Here is a 24,911-nt window from a genome sequence, read left to right as displayed (position 1 = left end):
ATCCATACAACTAGTCAAGATGACCCTACAGCCCGTGTAGACTGGAGTCCAATTCAGAACTTTTCCCAGTATATTGACTACAAAGTCTTTGAAGATTTGGCAGCATTCACCAACAACCAAACTAGTTTTTTAGTGATCAAATATACAGCAATGTTCAGATCAATTACTTATTTATTGTTTAAATAAAGGTGAATGTATTCTTGTATTAATATCAATATAACCATAATATGTTACATAGTTTATCTGTTGATTAAGGCGTTTCATGTGCATCCTCGCTCAGTTTCCAATGTGCCCACTCTGTAGGTGTTGCCTCAGTCTGGACTGCCCATAGTTCAATCAGGAGAGACGTGATGTATGGAATACATGTTTATTATCGGGTCACATTATATAAATGAACATAATGATGACAGTTTATAACAAGTGAATGAAATGGTGTTTGGCGATTAGGCCCAGGTTTTGTAGGATGTCATTCGGGAAGGGAAGAACCGTTTCCGATGAACCCCCCCGGGTCTAGACACTGGTGGTGGTGATAAGTGGTTAGGTCCGGTTGGAAGGGAGAAGGTTGGGCTTGGCCCTGAGTTGGAAGCAGGAGGCGAAGGGGTGGAGGAGGGTTGCGCGTTGACACCTGGAAGACAGCTGATGGAAAAGGGGAGAGCATAGGGATTAACAGGTGCGATGATTAGGCTTGTGAACGGAAGGAAGTGATAGGTTAGCTGAGGAGTGGCGCTCCCTATCATTTAGTGAAGGGAGCGAGTATTGCCATGACGCGCAATACAAAGTGATAGGTCTTCCTGCCTGAACTTGCGCTGAGCTTCATTTCAATCAGGAGAGACGTGATGTATGGAATACATGTTTATTATCGGGTCACATTATATAAATGAAACATAATGATGACAGTTTATAACAAGTGAATGAAATGGTGTTTGGCGATTAGGCCCAGGTTTTGTAGGATGTCATTCGGGAAGGGAAGAACCGTTTCCGATGAACCCCCAAAAGAAGTGAAAGTATGAAGTACTGAACGTGATGAAATCTTACCTTGTGGGATGCCGTGGAAATCTATGGATGAAATGAGAGGTTAATACATGTGGGGATTTAGACGTACTGATGCCTCCTAGGCATCCTCCCTGGACGTTCAGGGCTTCCTGGACGTACAGGGCATCCCGGACGTACAGGGCGTCCTGGACATACAGGGCTTCCCGGACGTACGGGGCATCCCGGACGAACGGGGCATCCTGGACGTACAGGGCATCCCGGACGTACGGGGCAGCCTGACTTCGCAGGGACACATTTTATACAGACCCGAAGGTTATAACCTGGACCTACAGGGTTAGACATGCAAGGATAAACATGAGCCGCGGGGCGAATATACGTGCTGACATGCTAAGAACCACCACCAGTTATATGCATACGTACCAATTTGAAGGTTGGAGAGACCTTTGGATAGCCAGCACGGCACTGGGGTTCGGACGAATGTAGGATGAGAAGCGGTTGTTGTAGGGAAGAGGAACAATTACCTTGATTGCGGCAGGTTTGCTGCACCTATCCTGAACGAGCCCTGAAATGCTCTTAAGACACCACCACCAGTTATATGCATGTTTACCAGAGGTAAGCTGGAGAGATCTTGGATAGCCGGCACGAGCCGATGCCCGGCGAAGAGGGAGATGTAGACAATGTAAGCAGTACATTGTACTGTTAGCTTGAGTACAATGATGCATGAATATCATACCCTGCTTAACATAAGCCATGTGAGCATGAAACCAAATATATAAGTGCAATATGAGCAGCATGAAATAATATTTGCTTAGGTAAATGCTGAGACATGACCCATGATATAGGCAGGGCTCAACGCTAACTTTTAAAAGTGGTTGCCAGGCTGGCAACCAGGCATCCGCTTTTGGTTGCCAACTGAAAATACGGTTGCCCTTTTTTTTTTGATACCTTATATTTTAAATAATTAAGATGCTATACAGTTATACATCAACTTAATAATGAACATGTGACACAAGAATGTTCAAATGCTTTACAATAAGTAATTAACGCACTTATTTGAACCTAAGTGGTAGTAACTTGTCCACCCTCAATTGCTGGTATACAAAATACCAGTAGTGCTGCTGTTGTCCTGTTCTTCATAGATCCCTCACAAATGAATTGAGCAAGTCACCAGTTTCTTGATCATCCGTTGTCTCCCTTTCAAATGTGGGTTTTCTTGACCTTTGTGCTGACCCCCACCATAGACCCGTTGGCCCTTCAGCAATGAAGTCTTGGATTGGCCAGACTAATACATTTCTAATGTTAAATAAATGAAAACCATTCATAGTTAAACATTTGATATTAATTATTGATGCTGTAAATTACCTTTAATATGTCTAACTATATTTAAAATGTGTTACCTTTTTATAGAAGTGATTATAATTTAATGCAACCATTTTCTATGGTAAAGTTTCGTTTTGCACTTTTATTTTGGTAGTAATGAGATCGGGACTCTTATTTTGAAGGAACTTTTACCGGAAGTGAATGGAAAACATTCCTCTTTGTTTTTCGTTCGGGTTTTACCTTACGCTCCATCAGTTGAATCACTTTGAACATTCATTGGAGAAGTTGAGGTGTTGGCTGAACTTTTTATCACACAGTCAAGCAACTTTTTTGCTTCGCCATTTTGTTGTAAAACAAAAACACGGCGCACCGCGCACGCGAGTAAACGTGCATCGCTTTCTGGCTCCGTAATCACGCCAATGCACGTGCAATTTAAGTATCAGGTTCCGACTGGTCACAACAATTAAATATCACTCTTAAAAACGAATATGAACATTTATCTATTTTGGGGTGCACGTTTTGCTGTCCTTATTTCTTATGTTAAAAACTGGTTGCCACTGATGGCAACCAAAGTCCAAGAAGTGGTTGACATTTTTCAAATGGTTGCCAATGGCAACCTGGCAACCGTTACTGTCGAGCCCTGGTATAGGACTAGCTTAATTAGCAGTTTAATTACGCCACGGTGAGACGTAGATGCTGATGTGCTGGTTGGGTGATTAGACTGTCTTCTATCATCTTACATGAGCTTCTCTTTCTCCCTGAAAGAAACCCCCCAAAACCACGGATGGGCAGCATCCGTGGCTGTGTTGAAGCTTGAGACAGCGGTACTTACTGAGCGTTGTGACGGGTAGTAGTTACCCGAACTGCATAACTCCATGCTGTAACGCGTTACACCCGTTACGTATTGCGCCGAGGCTTCGGAGCGTGTGTCGAGTAATCCCCGAATCTTTTTGTGAAGCATGTATCGAGGCTTGTATCGTTTCGGGCCAGTGACGTCATCGATGACGAACGAACCTCGCTGCCTGTCGATACCACGTGACTGCTTCGGGAAGCGATTCGGATCATTTGAACCGTTGAGCCACAACGCTCATGATACCCATGGATGTATAACAAGAACCATATTACCCCTCCTGTACCCGGGTCCGCTGGTGACACGATGGAATTAAAAGAGCTCAGACCCTCACTTATATAGAGGTCGGAAAATATCATAAGTATAAATAGATACAAGCATAAATAAATGTAGGAATAAAACATGAATAAATAAATGAATAAATGCAGATTAGATATATCCAGTGTTTTTGGGTAGATTCAGCGTGTGGGCTGTGGCTCGCTGGAAAGCAGCCGACCCACGACCGCAGGGTTTGCTTATAGAAGCTACAGCTAAATGAGATAATGCAGTTAATAAATGTATTCCTGATATGGTTTAGCCTTCTCAGGCTACAACGTGGTTAAGTTTATGAATAATATTAAGGAATAGGAATCCCTCTTTGCAATGTTTACCAGCCTCCTATAGGCTTTTCAATCACAATCGTTCAACTGGAATGAAAACAATATTGTTAACATGAAAATAGGATTTTATGTCCGTTGTTTAGAGTTATTCTAAGGCTTTACTCATTGGGAACTCGGTATGAGATAGAGCGCAACTGTTGAGATTCCCAATTTGCCTGTTTTACACGCTTTGACCAACAGGGGGTTTATGTTCAAATGAAGCCCATGATGAAGCCTCATGAGATGAACCCTTTGCGAACCAATTGGCTGGAAAGCTTCAAAGCTTCATAAGGCTTCATCTCGCCATCACTACCTGCTTGCCACCTAAAACGCACTTAGAGACCAGTACTGCTACTGAGCCGGAAGGAGAAGTAGCTTCGATGAGATGTAGCTTGAGCCCTGCCTGCCTGCAAGAGGGGTTGTGGTTGAAGCCGGAAGTGGGTGAAGCTTCGCAAGCGATGAGGGCCCGTTCCGCGTGAAGGCCGGAAGCGCCGCATTTGAGCGGCCCTGATGCCAGTGATGCCCTCTCGAGAGACTGAAGGCGTGTGTCAATTGTTTGCCTGAAGTAGCCCATTTCCATTAAGCCGGAGGAACTTCCGTGGAGCTCAGTATCCTTGTCTTTTTCTTCCGCATCCGGGTTTGCGGGATGGCCGGCTAGAACCGCTAGCCAACTGGGGAACGCCCCCTGTAGCTTAATCCGCAAGATTGCGGAGCTGATGAATAAATACCCGGAGCTGGGACGAAGCCCTGCTGCTGCTTGCACGTTGACACCTGGAAGACAGCTGATGGAAAAGGGGAGAGCATATATAGAGGGATTAACAGGTGCGATGATTAGGCTTGTGAACGGAGGGAAGTGATAGGTTAGCTGAGGAGTGGCGCTCCCTATCATTTAGTGAAGGGAGCGAGTATTGCCATGACGCGCAATACAAAGTGATAGGTCTTCCTGCCTGAACTTGCGCTGAGCTTCATTTCACTATGAAACTACATTTTATAGCTTTTTTTTGTGTTGGCAATCCTCTCAGTTATTCATCCAAATATTTGTCCCCTGGGTTTGGGCTTCAAGTAAAGATAAACATTTGTATTATTCCAAACCTCTCCATGTCAAGTGGCATATGCAGTTAAAAGTTATCGGTTATAAATGTTGTCCTTTGGAAGAGCAGCTTCATGATGTTGTCTTGGTTTTTAGAAAGTATCACCAAGGTAACTACAGAGACAGCTACTAAGTGCATGTTCAAAGACAACACATTCTGCTTCTTCTCAGGTGTATCAGTATTCTTTTTTTGAACAATTTTTTTTATTGAGTCAGGCACAATGAGTTACATTTATACGGTCTATATTTTTCAATAACCCAGCTGCACATGGTGTCAATACCACGTCCAGGGCCTCAGCAAGGTGTTTGAAAATGCTTGTCCAGTATCCTTGTAGGCGAGGACAAGACCAAAACATGAGTCATGTTTGCTGATGACGTGTGGCATCTGTTACAGGTATCCGTGACATTTGGGTATATTTTGGAGAGTTTGGAGTTGGTGTAATAGATACGGTGGACAACTTTAAGTTGTATAAGATTGAGCCTGCAACAGGACGTACTATTGTTCACTCTCGCTAATGCACCATCCCAGACCTCTTCATCTATTGCTTGGACTAGTTCATCTTTCCAATCTTGTTTGATTTTACCAAGAGATGTTTCTGTGAGACGGGAGATGGAATTGTAAATTATTGAAACCAGACCTTTTTCGGTTGTTAGAGTGTCCAGAATTGAGTCAATCATTGAATCCGGAGGGATATTGGGGAAGGAAGGGTTGTTTAGTTTAACCCAGTCACGGACCTGGAAGTAGCGAAATAGATGAGTGCCTGGAAGGTCCCTTACTCTGATAAGACATAATCTCTGCCACATAGAGAAGGCCCCATCAGTGTAAGGGGGGAGAAAGAGATGGTTGTTGCGAATGGGACTATGAATAGAGGATCCATGAAGTCTATGAGCCTTTCTGAATTGGGACCATATTCTTAGGGTGGAAACAACAATCGGGTTATTCGAATATTGAGTTGGCCGGCTAGGTAATGTAGATGTGAGCAAAGCCAAGAGTGAGGTAGTAGTACAGGATTTGGCTTCAAGCTGACACCAACTCAATGTTGGTTCCTTAATCCATACGATTACTTTGTGGATTTACCCTCCCAGCGACAGTTAAATTTAAATTATTCCACCTTTCCAAATCAGATTTGAGTTTGTCAATTAGTGGTGAGAGTTTTCCACATATATTCACACCCAAGTATTATATTATTATTACTGTACATGTTACTTGTTAGACGCTTTTATCCAAAGCGACTTACATACTCAATACTGTGGACAATCCCCACGGGAGCAATTTGGGGTGAAGTGTCTCAGGGACACAACGACATGCTGATTGCAGTGGGGTTTGAACCTGTGACCCCGTGATCCAAACACCTACGGGCAACCCACTACGCCACACACGTCCCCAGTACATAAATTACTCCTGGACATCTTAAAGGGGATGAGTCTATCGGGGATCTGGAGGGCCAGGTCATTTACAGGGAAGCATTCACTCTTGGAAAAGTTTAATTTGTACCCTGAAAAGGTTCCAAATCGAGTTAACAGATCTATTATCTGAGGAATGGTAGATATAGGGTTAGAAATGAACAATAGTAAGTCGTTAGAGTATCACAAGAGTATGTGTTCTGAATAGGGTTGCAAAATTCCGGGAATTTTCAAAGATGGAAACTTTCCATGGGAATAAATGGGATTAAACAGGAATTTATGGGAATAAACTGGGAATTTTCTAAATTGAAGGTTGGCTCTTCATAGGGAACTTAAATATAGTTGGGGAAAGAATATTTTAGCATAATCTTAACTAAAACAAACAGATGCCATTCAAGTAGCCTTTTGACCTTGAGGATCCGCTATAACCTTATGTGAAGCTGACCGTTGAGCGGCCCGACCAAGCAAGGAGGCAGAGTCAGAGAATTCAAATATAACCCGGTGTGGGCATTTATTCATTGCTGTGGTACATGACACAGCCTCAATATTGCTGCCCAGGTGAACACAGTCACCAGCCACAAGGATCTGACCCACACTACCTAACAGGAAACACAGAGCCTAAATACCACACTAATTAACCCAACAAGACACAGGTGAGGGGGGAGGAGACAACACAGGGCACCAGGTGAACATAATCAGGAGCAACAGACAAAACGCGAGGGGGAACACTTTTCAAAAATAAAAAACACATGTGCAATATACAAAGCCGTCAGTCCACAGTGACGAAGACATCTTCGTCACATTTCCTCCTTCTTCTCCCGAAAGGGAACAGTACCTTATTCCTGCAACACTTATTGATCTTGGCCATTTTGATCTCCTCCATGTGTCTTCACTCCGCCCGGTGTTTCTGCTTCCCCTTGTGCCGCATGGTTTCTTCAGGAGGGGGCGTGAAGTCGGAAGGAAGCTTCCCTTTCTTCCTCAACTCTTTCTCCCGCTCCTTCGCGATGGCCTCCGTCAGGTTCTCCACGTATGCCGCCTTCTCCGCCTGCAGTGTCTTCATCACCTGTTTCTCCACCTGAGTCTGAGCGGCTGACAGGTCCTCTACATGAGCCCTTATCTCCTCCAGCTGTCGCTGCATGACACGCTTTCTCTCCCAACAGATCCTCTCGACCATTTTCACCCGCACCTCCTCTGCTAGAACCCAACAAGACACAGGTGAGGGGGGAGGAGACAACACAGGGCATCAGGTGAACATAATCAGGAGCAACAGACAAAACGTGAGGGGGACCTCTTTTCAAAAATAAAACACGTGCAATATACAAAGCCCGAAGCCGTCAGTCCACAGTGACGAAAACATCTTCGTCACTGTGGACTGACTGAATATTCAAAGATGGAAACTTTCCATGGGAATAAACGGGAATTTTCAAAATTGAAGGTTGGCTCTTCTAGGGAACTTAAATATAGTTGGGGAAAGAATATTTTAGCATAATCTTGACTAAAACAAACAGATGCCATTCAAGTAGCCTGTTGACCTTGAGGATCCGCTATAACATTAGTCAGGCTGAACTGTATTCTTTATGCATCACAATAGCTGCGCCTCTTGTTCTACTACTAAAATTAGAATGAAAGGTTTGGCCAACCCATGATGCCTTTAACCTATAGTGGTCCTTGGTGGTCAGTTGAGTTTCTTGTAAAAAGGCAATTTCAGTTTTAAGATGTTTTAAGTGGGAACATATACATATGGGAACTGCCTCTTTTAACCGGGGAATTGAAGAGGTAGCATGGGGCCTATTTAATGGAAAGCAGGAGAAAAGAACAACAAAAATACAAAAAATAAACATATACTAAGACCTAACACCCGAATTCCCCCCAAAAACAGCTCTCAAAAAGGAGAGCCAAACACATATTCCCTTTCCTAAGCTTTTTCCTAAAACGAGAACTAGCAGCAGGACTCCAAAAGATATGTCACTTCCGTATGACATGAACCTATAATCTAACTAATGTTCCTTAGCAGACAGGGCTCCTATTTCTACAATTGGTCTGACATGTACATGAACATCTGATATTCTCTGCATGAGAGGACGCTGGCGCTGACTGTTCGCCGCTTCTCTGTCCAAAAGTCTTTCTTTGTGTTAATCTAAGAGTTTCTGACCAATTTCTACTGCTGTAGTTTTCTAACTATTCTGTGGCTTTTGTGTTCTGATCTGGACACATTTGTTACACCCGATTGCCACTTTTGACGGACGCTCTGGTTTTCTACCCTGCTACACCTGCCATTGTAGCCCACCTGCTAACGCTGCTTCATCCATCAAATAACCAGCCCCATTCTTCGTCCTGCCCTCCCCGTGGGTCCTGACTCTGGTTCTTTAAACCTCCCGCTCCTGCTGGTCCCCCCATCTGCTGTAAAGTACAGCCCGCGAATGACCTCTCATCCTCTCTGCGGGCTGCCAACAGCTCCACTTTCAGCGCCGCTGCTCTACAACCAAAGCCAGCGCTGTGCTAACGCTAGCATCCTACCGTGGCACTACTCTGTCTCCCAACTTTTTAATCTCAATAGTTTTTCTGCGCTTCCTCTAAGCTTGTCTGTCATCAAATGCCTTGGGCTTCTACGCAGACCGAGGTATGTCCATGGAGGTTCCAAACGCAGATTTGTTTACTCCCAGTCCGGACAATCATCCATAACATCTATCTGGTTGACTAACCGCTATGTCCCACAACTGTCATGTCATCTGAGCGCCTTTATTACTCAATACTATACACCAGGGGTCGGCAACCTTTTTGATATGAAGTGCCATTAAAAAAAAAAAAAAAATCAGCGTGCCAACGATCAAGAATTATCAACGGGGGGGGGGAGGGGGGTAGAGGAGCTTGACGCTCGTGAACAATCAGCAGGAGGGCGGGGGGAGCCTCGCTGTGGGGAAGCAGTGTGTGGACCTGTCAGCGCAACTTACATGATGTCGAATTTAACAAACACATTTAAATAATTGGTTTAAACGGCATAATAATAAGGACGATCGTCCGTTCTGTGATTCTCCAGAACACACATGTTATGATATTAGGGTCATGCAGAGTGAGATGAGATCGCTGTCCCTTTAAGAGAGAGAGAAAGAGGGGTGTGGCTTGTGCATGTGTGTTTGTGGATGGTAGAGCGACAGTGAGGGAACGTGTGTTTGTTTCTGGAAGTGAAACAAGGCAGCAGAAAAACAGAGGTCTGTGATTTATTTTGTGAAACAGAAGAACAGCTAAATAAATGCAACGGCCTCCCAAGAAGAGCTCGCCTCTCTCCAGTCATTTAAGCTAAAGTGGGTTATTGAACCTGAAGCTTGTTGCTTCTTCCCTCCTCGACTACGGTCTGGGAGCCGACAGGAAAGTTCAACACACAGATGGCCAGTCCGCCCCTTTGTAGCATATTATTTCGATGAGAGATGAGCAGATCGCCACTGGGCTTTCAACTAAATACACAGCCACGCAAAAACTGCGGCATTTGTACAGCTCCTTATGGGTACTGCAATTAGTGAAGTGCTTTCCTCCATGGTGAAACGATCAGCACTGCACCACGGAGGAAAGCGTCAGAAAGTCACCTGGAGATAAAGAGAGCGGGGCTGCGTTGCGTGCATGGCAGGTAACGGGGAGACGCGCTCTGGCGGCGGTCTCGTTCAGGATCCGAAAATACAATTTAAATATTTTGCACACTTATTCCACTTATTCCTAGTGTGCCACTGGTTACGGTGCCGGTGCCAGGGGTTGCCGACCCCTGCTATACACCCACCACTGGTCCGTTACAATCCCAGCTGTACAGAAAACCTGGAGTGGATCCCACTGCCCTCTGCTCAGAGCTGGTCCAAATACCTGGAGTGGATTCCAACGCCCTCTGCTCAGAGCTGGTCCAAATTCCTGGAGTGGATTCCACCGCCCTCTGCTCAGAGCTGGCCCTAATACCTGGAGTGGGTTCCACCGCCCTCTGCTCAGAGCTGGTCCAAATTCCTGGAGTGGATCCCACCACCCTCTGCTCAGATCCGGTCCAAATACCTGGAGTGGATTCCATTGCCCTCAACCACCAAAAACTGAACACATTTCCTTCCACCTTCACTCCGATCCTCCCCCCCATCTCACGTTCCCCCCGGAACTGTCAACCTGGACAACCTCTTACCTCTTCAGCCTGTGACCACACCACGCCCCTCCCACTCTACTAACATTGCCCTCCTTAACATCCGATCACTCAACAAGAAAGCCCTCATCGTCCATGAACTAATCTTGGAAAAATCCCTTGACTTCCTTCTGCTCACCGAAACCTGGCAACAGCCCAATGACTTCTTCTCCCTCAACCAAACATCCCCCCCTGGCTTTAAATACATCACTGAATCCCGCCCCTCCCGCCGTGGGGGTGGCCTTGCTGTAATCCACAATCAGAACATCCAGATCACAGAACTAACCCTCCCCTCAGTATCATTCTTTGAATTCATTGCCTTCAAAGCCCCTCCCTCACTGACAGTCATCCTCATCTACCGGCCTCCTAAACCTCATCCCTCCTTCCTCTCCGATTTCACTGAGTTCCTCACACTTGCCTCATCCCTGTCTCAACGTCTGTTACTACTTGGTGACCTCAACATTCACATTGACTCACCCACCTGCAAGCTGGCATCCGAATTCACAACTCTACTGAACAATTTCTCTATCACCCAACATATCACCTTCCCCACCCATGACAAAGGACACATCCTTGATCTCGTCTGCTCAACCAACCTCCCAGTGGTTGACCTCCACCCTTGCCCATTTCCCCTCTCCGACCACAAACTCATACAATTCAACATTGCTCCCCCCCCCCACCCGAAACCCCTGCCCACCCAGAAACATCACCTTCCGTAATCTACACTCCATTGACCATAGTCATCTCTCCGAACTGCTATCGTTTAATCTCCCCCTGGATGCAACCCTCAGTTCACCCGATGATCTGCTCAACCATCTCAACTCCACCCTAATCACCTCCCTCAACACTTTAGCCCCCCTCAAAAATAAAACTGTTACTTTCAAGACCTCCTCACCCTGGTTCACACCCGCACTGCGTAAAATGAAGCAGCGAGTCCGCCAACTTGAACGTCTTTCAAAGAAAACATCCCTCACAGTCCATTACATAAGCTACAAACTCCATCTCAATGCATACAAAGATGCTCTTATTGCCGCTAAATCTGCCTACCTCTCCTCTACATCTTCACTGACCCCTCCCGTAACCCCAGGACCCTCTTCTCCACAGTTAACAAGCTCTTCAAATCCCATGCTGATAACCTCCCTACTTCTACTTCCGCTACTTGCAGCTCATTCCTCCAGTTTTTCGCAGACAAAATGAATGCCATTAACCACTTCTTCTCAGCTCCATCTGATATACAGGCATCTCCCCCAACCTCCACCACTACCACTTCTCCCCCCATCTCCCTTCACCTCCTGACTCCTCCTCCCCAGCGCCGCCTCTCCCAGTTCAACCTGGTTACCCCACTTGAAATACTCCATCTGATCAGTTCCTCAAATCCCACAACCTGCTCCCTTGACCCTCTACCCACTCCTCTCCTGAAGTCCTGCCTCCCCGTCCTCTGCCCATATCTTGCTAACCTTTTCAACTCCTCACTGTCCCATGGAATCGTCCCCTCTGCCTTCAAAACTGCTGCCGTTACTCCAATCCTCAAAAACCCCGGTCTTGATCCCTCCTCCCTCACTAATTACTGCCCCATCTTCAACCTACCATTCCTCTCAAAAACTCTCAAACGCATTATAGCCAAACAAATTCACTGCCATCTCCAACCAACCAGCTTTAAGAACCCCTTTAGTCTGGATTTCGTCCTCACCAAAGTACAGAAACTGCACTCGTCAAAGTCCTCAATGACCTCCTCACCTCTGCTGACACTGGTTCCCTCAATATTCTCATCCTCCTCGATCTGAGTGCAGCCTTCGATACCGTGAGCCACAACATCCTGCTCACCGACTCAGGGACATTGGTATTGAAGGTATTGCACTCAGATGGCTCCAGTCCTACCTCACTGAACAATCCCACTTCATCTCCCTCCCCAAGCACTCCTCTGCCACAGCCTCAGTCACCCAAGGCGTTCCTCACGGATCAGTACTTGGCCCCCTCCTCTTCATCATTTACATCCTCCCCCTCGGTCAGATACTCCGACGCTTCAACCTGGACTTCCACTGCTATGCTGATGACACTCAGATCTACCTCAGCACCAAATCCCTCCATAACCAACCCCTTACCCACATTGATTCCTGTCTGACAACTATTAAAACTTGGATGCAACATAGCCTCCTCAAACTGAACAGCAACAAAACAGAACTCCTCCTAATCGGCTCCAAATCCACCCTCAGCAAGGTCACTAACATAACACTCACCATCGATGGCACCATTGTTTCCCCCTCCAATCAGGCACGCAACCTTGGCGTGATCTTTGACCCCTCCCTTGAACCCGCCAAACAGTCAAAACCAAATTTTTCCACCTCCGCAATATTGCAAAAATCCGACCCTCTCTCACCCGCCCCGCAGCCGAACGACTAATCCATGCCTTCCTTTCCTCTCGCCTCGACTACTCTAACTCACTTCTTTACGGCATCAGCACTACATCCCTCAACAGGCTCCAAAGGGTTCAAAATGCAGCTGCACGTCTCCTTACGCATACCAAATCATGGCATCACATCACCCCAGTCCTCAAAGACCTCCACTGGCTTCCTGTCTCCCATCGTATCAACTACAAAATGATGGTCCTCACCTACAAAGCACTCCACTATCTGTCCCCCCCTTATCTCACACACCTTCTCACTTCCTTATCAACCCCCACGGCCCCTCAGATCCACCGCAGCCGGACTTCTATCCATTCCCACATCCACACTCTGCAGCTTTGGGGACACAGCCTTCTCAGTGGCAGCTCCTAGGCTCTGGAATTCCCTCCCCCAAGATCTCTGTGACTCTGAGTCCCTCACAGTCTTTCAGTCCCGCCTCAAAACACATCTTTTCAACTCTGTCTACCCATAAGCTCCCCCTCTCAATTAACTTATTTTTTGTTTATTTTATTTTACTATATTTATTTGTTTGCCTGTCCTTGTTTGTCTACTCTCCGTCATACTGTAAAGCGTCTTTGAGTTGTTAAAAGCACTATATAAATAAAATGTATTATTATTATTATTATTATTATGTAGAGTAAACAGTCTAGTGTAGTTTGTAGCCAATATAAATGTAACCGCACAAACCAGAAATGAAACAAAAAATGAATGGTTCCTAGCAAGGCTTGTTTCCCCCGGACCGTGCCCCTTTAACACCGGAAGTGGCCACACCAACAGTGGAAATGTGCACATGTTGGATAACAACATCCATCCATATCAGGATATTTAAATACAAACAGACTCGGGTTAAACATTTCAACTTCACAGTTTCCAGAGATGTCCGTTAGTGAGTGTTTATTTTCCATGCATTCAGTCCAAAGAAAGTCAGTGTATCAGTATTTAGTGGTCAGCTGGCTGGCTCTGTTGTGATTGGTCAACCACTTAGAGATGTCCCACCCCGTAAAATGTGTTGGAGCGCTAGCCAATAGAAGCACAAGTGTAACGTAGTGATGTCACTATTTTCTGGAAGTAAACAAAGGAAGCCAATGGGGGTGTTTCAGGCAGGGGGGGGTGGTGTGTGGGAGAGAAACTCCCTCTGGAGTGTGTGGGAGAGAATTACAGGAAAGGGATAAGCCCAAAAAGCAAAAAAGGGACTCTTTAAGATAAACTCTGAAAAGCTAGTTCCTGACAGCTATAGGGCTACAGGCGGTGTTCCTTACACCTGTAGTGAACACTGCAGGGTCATATCTGCTTCTTTTGGTTGGATCTTACTTCTTCATTTTTATTTGGTTTGGCTGCCTTCCCAGAGTACTGAATTAGAATCTCTACACTGTTTCCTGTGCATGACTCACACAGCAACAGCAGCGTCTGTTTCCCTAAAACCTGACAATCATGATCCTATTAACGCTTCCCGAGCAGCCGGCGGCAAAGTGATGTCAGGAGGGAATGGAAGTGTAAGGAAACACAGGTGACCATGGAGGACGAGGAGCTCCCTGTGGATGGACAGTCCTCTGCTTCATCATCATCCCTCAAACAGGGTGCAAGACTGACTCTTTTTGTGGTTTGAAAGGTCAGTCATGTCGGCACAGTGTTCAATATGACAAGGCGAGAAAACAACACACTGCAGAGGAGCATGCTGCAAAGCATCTGAAACACTAAAATACATCAGTGTATTCCCTAAAGGTGAGGGTAATCTAGTCAGTTTTCCTTTATCCTCCTGGGACCCAGCCCTTTGACAAATGTCCACTGTTTGTTTCTATGAGCATTGTCAACTTGATACCACATCCATAAAACTAGTCAAGATGAACCTACAGCCCGTGCAGACTGGAGTCCAATTCAGAACTTTTCCCAGTATATTGACTACAAAGTCTTTGAAGATTTGGCAGCATTCACCAACAACCAAACTAGTTTTTTAGTGATGAAATATAGAGCAATGTTCAGATCAATTACTTGTTTAAATAAAGGTGAATGTATTCTTGTATTAATATCACTCTATAACCATAATATGTTACATAGTTTATCTGTTAATTAAGGCTGTCTTTTCACACTAAAATGGTCTTGACGTCCTCTACAGTGGACATACTGTAACATTTACAATTTAATTACATTTAAAAAAGTCTTAATTTATAAGATGATTTTTTAACTCCTAAATAGGTAGGAAAATAAAAATAAAATTGTTTTCCTCGGTTCCCAGGATTATGGAAACTTTGTGGGCGTCAGGCAGCCCACGTGTGTACTTTCATTTTCACACCCACACTTTTGTCTTGTGAAAGAGAGGAAATAATCCTCTGCTCAACATCCATGCCTTCATGACTCATTTGGCAACAGCAATCTGCACCCTCTCAACATTTATTCATTTATAGCTGTTTTGATGTGACACATTTGGCCTTGGACCAAATATGAACCAACAATGTAATTGATAAATATATATATTATACAGTGCTGTTTGAAACATGCATTATACATAACAATGTCCCCACTCTCTCCTTCCTGGGCGGTCCGATGTTCTTCCCTCCTTCAGGCTCGGGTCCTCTACCAGAGTTCTGGGATCCTGAGGGTTCTGCGCAGTGTCTTTGCTGTTCCTATGACTGCGTTCTTCAGGGATCTGGGATGTTGTTGCTGGGATCTGCTGGAGCCCCTGTATATCATTATATATAGTTCTCTGGTATCAGTTCGTGACTGCAGATATTTGAACACTGAGCTAGAAGTTGTTGAAAAGTTAGATGTTAGATTGCAAAGTATATATTGGTCCCACATCCTCTTCATGAAACCCTTTTCCCTGGAGTCCCTTGTGAAGTAGCATTAGTTCCATATTCTCTGCCCCTGTTCCACAAATGTCCAAGAACGTCTAGTTCAAGTTGTCCATTTCTCTTCGCTGACACAAACCTTGTTGTCCCGGGCGACGTTCAAGCCTGTATGACCCTCGTATTTGCAGTGTTACTCATGCCTGAGGTAGGCAGATAGCATTAAAGGTCTTGTCTATGGCCTCCCACTGGACTTGCAGACTTGAGCCAAAGTCAGTGGCCTTAAGATCTTCAATTCAATTAAGAGCCACAAATTGCTGCACATGCCATCTATCTTAGCCCTCGGCATCTCGGTTTATGGCCGTCAACATCTTGGTTTACATTTTAATCTTAGACGACCCAATGATACAATTAACTTTCATTCGGTCATTAGACATTTTGTATCATTTATTTTACTGTAAATTAGACCATAATTTACAAAATGGTAATTTTTTTCATAGAGTGCCACAGTGACGCGTCCTAAAACCCGGAGGTAAGCTGCGCATGGGTTTCCTCGACAAAAAAGCAATGAGACTTCTCCATAGGATTTTGGAAAATAGCTCGAAATAAGGTCTGTGGTTGACAAACATTTAAGAGACGGATCACGTTTTGTTCAGTCGGATAAATCTATCAATCATAAATCTATCGATTAGACACTGTGGCACTCTATTGGATTTACAGTGGAATACTCTCTGCTGGCCATAGAAAGAAAGCAGGTTTAAGGCACTTCTTCTTTGTCTTCATATTTCAGACCCTGACAGTGCCACCACCCCCCCATTGACTTAAACATTAAGCCATGTTAGTTGCTTAGTGGGAGATATATCAACAATAAAGTCTCTTTTGATTTTTTCAAATGACGGTAGAACTTGACGAAAATGTATAGAATGTAATAAAGACAACTAAAAGTTTAAAAAAAATTCAGTGTGCTTGATCTATATGAAGGTGCAGAAATCTTCTGATTAGCTTTGCAAGCTGAGCCTCAAACGGCCCATTTCAGGGTGAACAAGCAGATATTATGCTGAGATGGAACCATGCAGTGAACCTTAATAAAGACATCAGAGACGATACTATGTCTCTTAGACCAGCAGCACTGTTGTTCAGTGATGCCTGGCGTATGAAGAATGAAACTAGTGGAGCCAGAAAGGTTTTTTCCCCTCAGATTCTGCAGCCAGCGGCACCGTTACTCCACCAACTGACCACAGCAGAGAGACCCTGAGGTAGCCTTCTGTTCAGTTTCTAAATGTTGATACAGGGAATAAAACCCACTGAGTTCAGTTTGTCACGATGGGTTCGTACATCAATTAGGGAATACCCTGCAGTTATGGTTCATTTTTATTAAACGCCTTTGATCCCATATATTTTTTACTATCTGCATGTTATATTCCACTTGAACAGTTCTACAGAGTAAGACAATATACATAAAAACAAGCTTATTACAGCTTAGAATCTCAGTCAGAGGTTGTGCTCCGAGTCCAAAGAGATGCATCCATTCACTTATATTGTGTTTGACCATAGATGTAAGGAGAGTAGATATACACAGATCTGTCTGGACTGTTAAAAAGTCTTTATATTTTTCCAGCTCAAATGTAATTTTTGTCACTTGCAAAGTTTGCTTGGCTACGGGTTGGTTTCAGAAACAGGTTTGGAAGTTGTTTATAACGTCAAAGGAAATATACACAATTTCATGTTCACTGAATCGAGAATCACTTTTGAATTGAAATGCAATTCCCCAAAAGATTCCCATCTCTATGAAGGGCTAATGCAGATAATTCAAGAGAAGACATCTGTTGTGAGTCCTCTGTGTGTAAGTGTGGGTGTGTGTGTGGGTTATTAAGAGGAAATTGTAAATTGCTTTTTTCGGTTTTCGGCAATTCTTCCTATCGGTCATTTTAGAAAATGTTGGAATTAGACAAATTGCATCCTTCAATGCAATCCTTGATTTTGAACGATCATGCTGTATCAGTAATCTTGTCTGGCAATAGAAAGCCTTTGAATCTAAGACTAACTCTCCATTCCCCTAAACGTCCAAGTACTGAGAGTGCTCACAGTTACAAATCTTCTCCTGATGGAAGCAGCTTAGAGCACTATGAGCAGTCTGTAATGATGTGTGTGTGTGTGTGTGTGTGTGTGTGTGTGTGTGTGTGTGTGTGTGTGTGTGTGTGTGTGTGTGTGTGTGTGTGTGTGTGTGTGTGTGTGTGTGTGTGTGTGTGTGTGTGTGTGTGTGTGTGTGTGTGTGTGTGTGTGTGTGTGTGTGTGTGTGTGTGTGTGTGTGTGTGTGTGGGACAAAAGGTGAAGGTATTGATGGGGAGTTAGAAGGCATCAGAGCCGAAGTACCTAGGTCAGCTATTCAGCATCTATAGATTGTAACTTAATCCCTGTTTAAACACACACACACACACACACACACACACACACACACACACACACACACACACACACACACACACACACACACACACACACACACACACACACACACACACACACACACACACTCACACATGCATACGTTGCCCTATCCCCCCATGCTCTTATCAACACATATGTCTTTTGTTACGTACATGTTCCACGCGCCATTTCCCTAGCCCTATAGTCCATTCGCTCAGCGCTACAGCGGGCCGCTTGCCCTTCACACACATGCACTGCAGCCCTCTGACACAGGAGCACTCTGTCAGGAGAGCTGCTGCACGCCTGAGGGATGGACGATTTCATTTTCACTAAATCCAATTCCACTTGACAATGGCAGGATGAGTTATCCAGGCTGGAAGGAGGCTGGGTTTGAGTAAACACTGTTGCCGATAACCTCAGAGGTCATTTATCAGGATTCAGTGACGGCAGTGCAAGTGAGAGCCGCTCTCCCAACAAAGGCTCATTGTTGAGAGGGGGACACTGATGTCATGGCGCTATATTTCCGGAGATCAGGAACTCCCAAGGGAGGGCCTCTGTAATGTAACGAGGATTATCTTTAGCTGTGAATTGTTTCCTGATATCCAGTTCTGCATGATTCACATCAGTTGAGAAGCAAGCAGGCATCTTTCTGTAGAAGAGGGTCTGCTTTCATTTCGAGTAAACATCCATCTGCTTGGAGCTTGAGCTACGGATTCACCTGCATCTTATTTGGGAACAATAGTAAGCTGCAGGAATGAGGTCTTAAAGCCCGAAATGAGTTGGCATTTTAAAACTTTCAGTCCTTGTCTCCAATGATTTGTTGGTTGTTTTTTAAGTCAGATGCCTAAAATAAGATCTGAATTCAACACAAGCTTAAGAGATTTATAAAATGTGTCAGTAAACACCTTGCTTGTAAATGTCTGAAGCTTTTGCGTGTCTCAAAAACGCCGGTTGATAACAAGTGGATAAACGTTATCACGCCAAACATTAGCCAACTTTAGCTTAGCGGTGGCGATGTGTACTAGGTTAAGCATTACGTTAGTTTTTACTTTTGGCTTCAAAAATCATAAAAGTGGTGTACATGTGGAGATTATCCGACTAAACTAAATGTATCGTAGAACTGTAAACACGTGCTTGCCAAAGCTCTGATCTTCTTTAATGTTCCAAAGTCGTATGGAGAAATCCCAGCCACACAATGAATCCCACTAACTTTGGTGATCCCCAAATGTTCCTCTGGTCAGCTTAAAACAGAGTCCTGCATCGGGTTGGGTACCCGCAAAAACAGTGATTCGCGGGTGGTATTTTTTCAAACGCTTTTTTGCGGGTTCGGTTCAGGGTAAAACAAAGATGATGCGGGTCGGGTCGCGGGTGTTGCATAATAAATATATTAAAATGATAATAATTTAGTTTAATGTTTAAATCCTCAGACCTCTCCCCCGCGGAACCGCGCATAATCATAACCTGTGCAGCGCATCAAACTGCTAATAAGCGCGCCACATTCGAATTGGCTGAGGTGAAGCTCTCCAGCGGAGAATACAGCATTTTCAATATCTCTTCCTCAAGAGCGAAATCCAACGTCTGGGAGGCTTTTGGTGTCATCCTAGATGGAGAAAATAACCAACATCCCACGCTTTTTGAGACAAATATGCAACTGCGTGTGTTAATAATTGCACGTTTTCACTGCTCATATATATAAGGGTTCGGGTCGGGTTGCGGATCTTGTGCCGACGGGTCGGGTCGGGTTGCGGAACTAATTGGCAATATGTGTGGATAGTGGGGCGGTTCCGGTATTGCACGTCGCGGGGGCGGGGCGGGAGCGGGTCTTGAAAATCAAACCCGTGCAGGACCCTGGCTTAAAGTGCTGCTTTTGAGTTACATATTTCAACAACTAATGGATGGAAGCATGATATTTGATACAGATGAACAGGGTAAATCTGATGATTCCCCATGTATGCGTCATCAACATTTGAATTTGTCCTGTCCTTTGTCCTGTTAGATAAACAAAGGGAGGATGCAGGCGAGACATGATAGAATGTACTATTTGAACGTAGTTTCAATCAAAAATTTTGTTCAAATTTTCACTAGATATGTCCGCGGGGCATGTTCTAAGAATAGCACTAGTACACTGTTGTTATCACCTAAATTGCTTCCAACTTGTTGGATTAATTTCCCATTATTTCATTAATGTATTTTTACACTAACTGCATTTTGTTTGTCTGAATGCAGCAGTAGGAATATTTGTTTGCATTTTCATAAAAACTGCTTTCATAAATGATTCAAGCTGGGGTAGTGCTCCTGTCAGCAAATAGATGTCTTCACACACAAACACACACACACACACACACACACACACACACACACACACACACACACACACACACACACACACACACACACACACACACACACACACACACACACACACACACACACACACACACACTCACACTCACACTCACACTCACACTCACACACATATACTGTATATATAAGCACTACTCAGTATACCCCACAGACACCATCAGATGAAAATAAGACATAATCAGGGCAGGGGAGAAGACAGAAGAGGGGGGGAGGAAAGTAGGGCAGCAGAACGTTGGACTGTACCTACACACACACACGCACACACACACACACACACACACACACACACACACACACACACACACACACACACACACACACACACACACACACACACACACACACACACACACACACACACACACACCAACCTAGTGAAGCCCAGCAGGCAGAGTATAGAAACATCCAGGAGTGAATAATTCATCACAGAGCAGACCGGGCAAGGACCTGCCCCCAGAGCTACTGCTACACACAGATATTAATTAACAAACACTAATCATTCAACAATTTCACTCTGTGTGTGTGTGTGTGTGTGTGTGTGTGTGTGTGTGTGTGTGTGTGTGTGTGTGTGTGTGTGTGTGTGTGTGTGTGTGTGTGTGTGTGTGTGTGTGTGTGTGTGTGTGTGTGTGTGTGTGTGTGTGTGTGTGTGTGTGTGTGTGTGTGTGTGTGTGTGTGTGTGTGTGTGTGTGTGTGTCAGGGTTTGATCAACCTTAGATGTGTGTGTTTGATTGATGGTTCTGCCGGGTTGAATGTAGGCTATTGGAGCAAGTGGTACTTGGGCAGGAGGAACCTCATATGTGTGGGTGATGTTAAGGTGTCGACTATAGAGCGCTGCAGGAATGGGTTCTAAACAACAATGATGAGCTTGCACTGTCACAGATGTCATCAGTGAGTTTTTGGTTTTGAAGTACAAAACCCACAGGTGAATGTCTGAAGATCCTTTGTTTCATCTAACCAAAAACACATTCAAAACACGAGACAAAGGAACACATTTCCGGCTTTTGACTCATTCCTGCACCAGTCTTTAGTTTTCATACAATCACGAAGAAGATTTACCAAACTTGAATGTGCTTTATGTAGAAGCAGTTCAATTTGTCATCATTAGGGCTGTTTAGAGCCTAATATAATCCTTCTATGAAGTAAACACTGTGGCCTTTAGAGTTTTCAGTGGTGTCACATACTGTTATATCTCACAGGCTCCGCCCTCTACTGGACTCTATTGGTACTGCCCAAAATCGACCTCACTGCGAGCGTTCACCTTCTGAGAAATCTATAAATGTAGCCGGCACCCGGGGGAGGGCCTACCTGAGTGCGCACGCAGGCCCACAGTATATAAGGCGGCCTCGCCTCCCGCCCGTCATTCTTTTCTCTTCAGCGAGCAGGATAAACAACTGAGAGAGCTGTGCCATCCGACCTCTGCAGCTCATCCAGAATGCAGTGGCTCGTCTGGTCTTCAACCTTCCAAAATGTTCCCACACCACGCCGCTCCTCCGCTCCCTTCACTGGCTTCCAGTAATTGCTAGAATCCACTTCAAAACAATGGTACTTGCGTACCATGCTGCGAATGGATCTGACCCTTCCTACATCCAGGACATGGTTAAACTGTACACCCCAGCGCGTGCACTTCGCTCTGCATCAGCCAAACGGCTCGCTGCACCAGCACTGGGAGGGGGACCCAAGTTCCCATCAGCAAAAACACGTGGGTTTACTGTCCTGGCTCCAAAATGGTGGAATGAGCTCCCCATTGACATCAGGACAGCAAATAGCTTACACATCTTCCGGCGCAGACTGAAAACTCATCTCTTTCGACTCCACTTCGAGCGATAGAATTACTAACAAATAACTATTAACAAAGCACTTATAGACTAATAAAGGACTGGCTTATCTAAAGCCAGTTGAATAGCACTTGAAATGTTTGGCTCTATGAAACCTGATGTACTTATATGATTCTGTTTTCTTCAAGGTTGTATCTTCCTGGTCGAATGTACTTACTGTAAATCGCTTTGGATAAAAGCGTCAGCTAAATGCAATGTAATGTAATGTAAGGAGAGAGAAGAACATTTAGAAGACTGGAAAACTCACCAGTCCTTGAGCACCGAGGACGGCTTGCAGTCTCCCTCCTGTAATGCCTGCCGGATGGTACCACAGTTTAGCCACTTCGTTTCAGATTATTGCTCCATTATGCTGGATTATTTGGACAGAATATTCCGGCTCGGTACGCAGATGGCAGCAGCGGCCAATAATCTTGGTGTGTTGGGCGTGTCTCTGATTTCCCCTCAGCAGGCCGCCCCGACCCCCCGCCTCAGGACGGGAGTGATTATTTGGACCGCTGTATTGGCCCGATGAACAATCAGGTCCACGGTGTAGCTGTCGCAGCTGGCCGTGTGATGTCCCTGGCCGCAATGGTGTCACGTCACGTGTGGCTGGGACTCACTGCGCTGTCCAGGAAGGACCGCGAGGATCTCCTTGGGGCCCCCGTATCCACGGAGGTGGTCTTTGGGTCGATCACGCCGGTCACCCAGCGCTCCCGCCGCCTGGAGGAAGAGAGACTGCAGCTCAGCTGTATGCTGCCGCTGGCTCTTCCTCAAGCTCCTCACTCAGGTAGGCCCGCCCGCAGGGGCCAGCTACGTTGATAGATTTAGTTATAGATAGGTCGAGGGCAGTACCCATAGAGTCCAGTAGAGGGCTCCGTCTGTGCTTATATAACTAGGGTTACAATACGTAACCCATCGTTTTCAGCAGTATAGCAACAAAGAGTAAAAGTTAGCAATGTTCCTCCTCTCCAGTTGTAATTTTACACTTGGGGGATAATGGATATGAGTGAGCTGCCGTCGGCTGAAGCTCCTCGGCTCTCCTCACACGTTACAGCTCAGAATACATGATGAAACCAAAGGCAATGTGTGGTTTACCAAAACCCCTCATCTGTCTCTGAACAATTTACCCAGCGTGGTTGGGTGCGAGCAAAACACGTAGAAGCATAACTGAACACTGCTAATTCAAAGTGTGAAATGGGGAAATGTTTACGCAATTTCTTCAAATTATTTTTTGTATTTTGTACTGGTGTAGTCAATACTGACTGCAGAGCCTCCTCTGGCTTTCACATCTCAATTACTCATGCTCACAGGCTGTTACTTCAACTGTAATGCAACAAACTGGGTATCCTTTATAGACTTGAAGGAACTTCTTACAAACCTCAATGATTTTAAAGCAATACATCTTGTTATTATAGTCAAAAGCATAGGAGGTGATAAAGCTCAGGATAGGGAAGGATAATATTTGACCAACTATTATATTTGTTTTAAACAGAAGATGTTATTATGTTGACAACAGCCGCTCTATGCACCCTCCGACCAACAATAACACACATAACAGGAGCTGAAGGGGGGGGGGGGATGGTGAGTACAGCAGGTGCTTATTAATTTTTACCAAAACAACGATGCTGGGCTAATGCAGGTTACTACTTGTTCATTGTCATAACACAAACACAACGATTTGAGAGCAGCCAGGCTGTGGAGGCACAGAAGGATCAGGAGCCCTGCCCTTTTGTTTTAAACAGGGCAGATGTGTGTAAATCTTTTCAAAGGGTTAACCCACACAAGGCTCCTGGACCTGATGGCATCCCTGGCCGTGTTCTCAGAGTGTGTGCAATTCAGCTGGCAGAGGTGTTCACAGACATCTTCAACAGGTCCCTGCTGCAGTCTGTAGTCCCCACATGTTTTAAAAACTCCACCATCGTTCATGTCCCCAAAAAGACAAAAATCGCCCAGTGGCACTCACCTCCATCATCATGAAGTGCTTTGAGCGGTTAGTCAAAACACTCATCACCTCCTCCCTCCCTGACTCTCTGGACCACCTGCAGTTTGCCTACAGAGCAAACGGGTCCACAGACGACGCCATAGCCCTCACCATCCACACTGCCCTCTCACACCTGGACCAGAGGAACACATATGTGACAATGCTGTTCCTTGATTACAGTTCAGCTTTCAACGCCATTGTGCCCTCCAAGCTGGTCATCAAGCTCAGAGACCTCGGGCTCAACAGCGCCCTCTGTGACTGGATCCTGAACTTCCTGACGGGCAGACCCCAGGCAGTGAGGGTGGGAAACATCACATCCTCCACCCTGATCCTCAACACCGGAGCCCCTCAAGGCTGCGTGCTCAGTCCTCTCCTCTACTCCCTGTTCACTCACGACTGCGTGGCCACACACAGCTCCAACACCATCGTGAAGTTTGCTGACGACACGACCGTCATCGGCCAGATCACAGACGGCGACGAGACGGAGAGAGGAGGTCGAAAACCTGACATCTTGGTGCCAGGATAACAACCTCCATCTCAACGTCAGCAAAACAAAGGGGCTGATTGTGGATTACAGGAAGCAGTAGAGAGAGGGACACGCCCCCATCGCCATCAATGGGACTACGGTGGAGAGAGTCAGCAGCTTCAGGTTCCTCTGTGTCCACATCACTGAGGACCTGACATGGACTCATCACTGA

The 24,911-nt window shown here is 45.3% G+C and overlaps 1 protein-coding gene across 2 annotated transcripts in view; it reads left to right on the top strand.

Moving 5' to 3' along the window:
• Positions 1–24,911, top strand: part of LOC307046891 (transcription regulator protein BACH2-like) — an 84,041-nt gene that overhangs the window by 16,155 nt on the left and 42,975 nt on the right. The window contains exon 2 of one of the 2 annotated variants that reach the window (XM_079693556.1): positions 22,702–23,019. The exons of the other annotated variant lie outside the window; for it this stretch is intronic. The gene's annotated coding sequence lies outside the window, so the exon portion shown is untranslated. The remainder of the gene's footprint in view (positions 1–22,701; positions 23,020–24,911) is intronic. 2 annotated transcript variants of the gene reach the window in all.

Source organism: Notothenia rossii, assembly GCF_949606895.1.
Source record: "Notothenia rossii genome assembly, chromosome: 7".
NCBI classification, from domain to species: Eukaryota; Metazoa; Chordata; class Actinopteri; order Perciformes; family Nototheniidae; genus Notothenia; species Notothenia rossii.
This window is presented reverse-complemented; position numbering and strand designations above follow the sequence as displayed.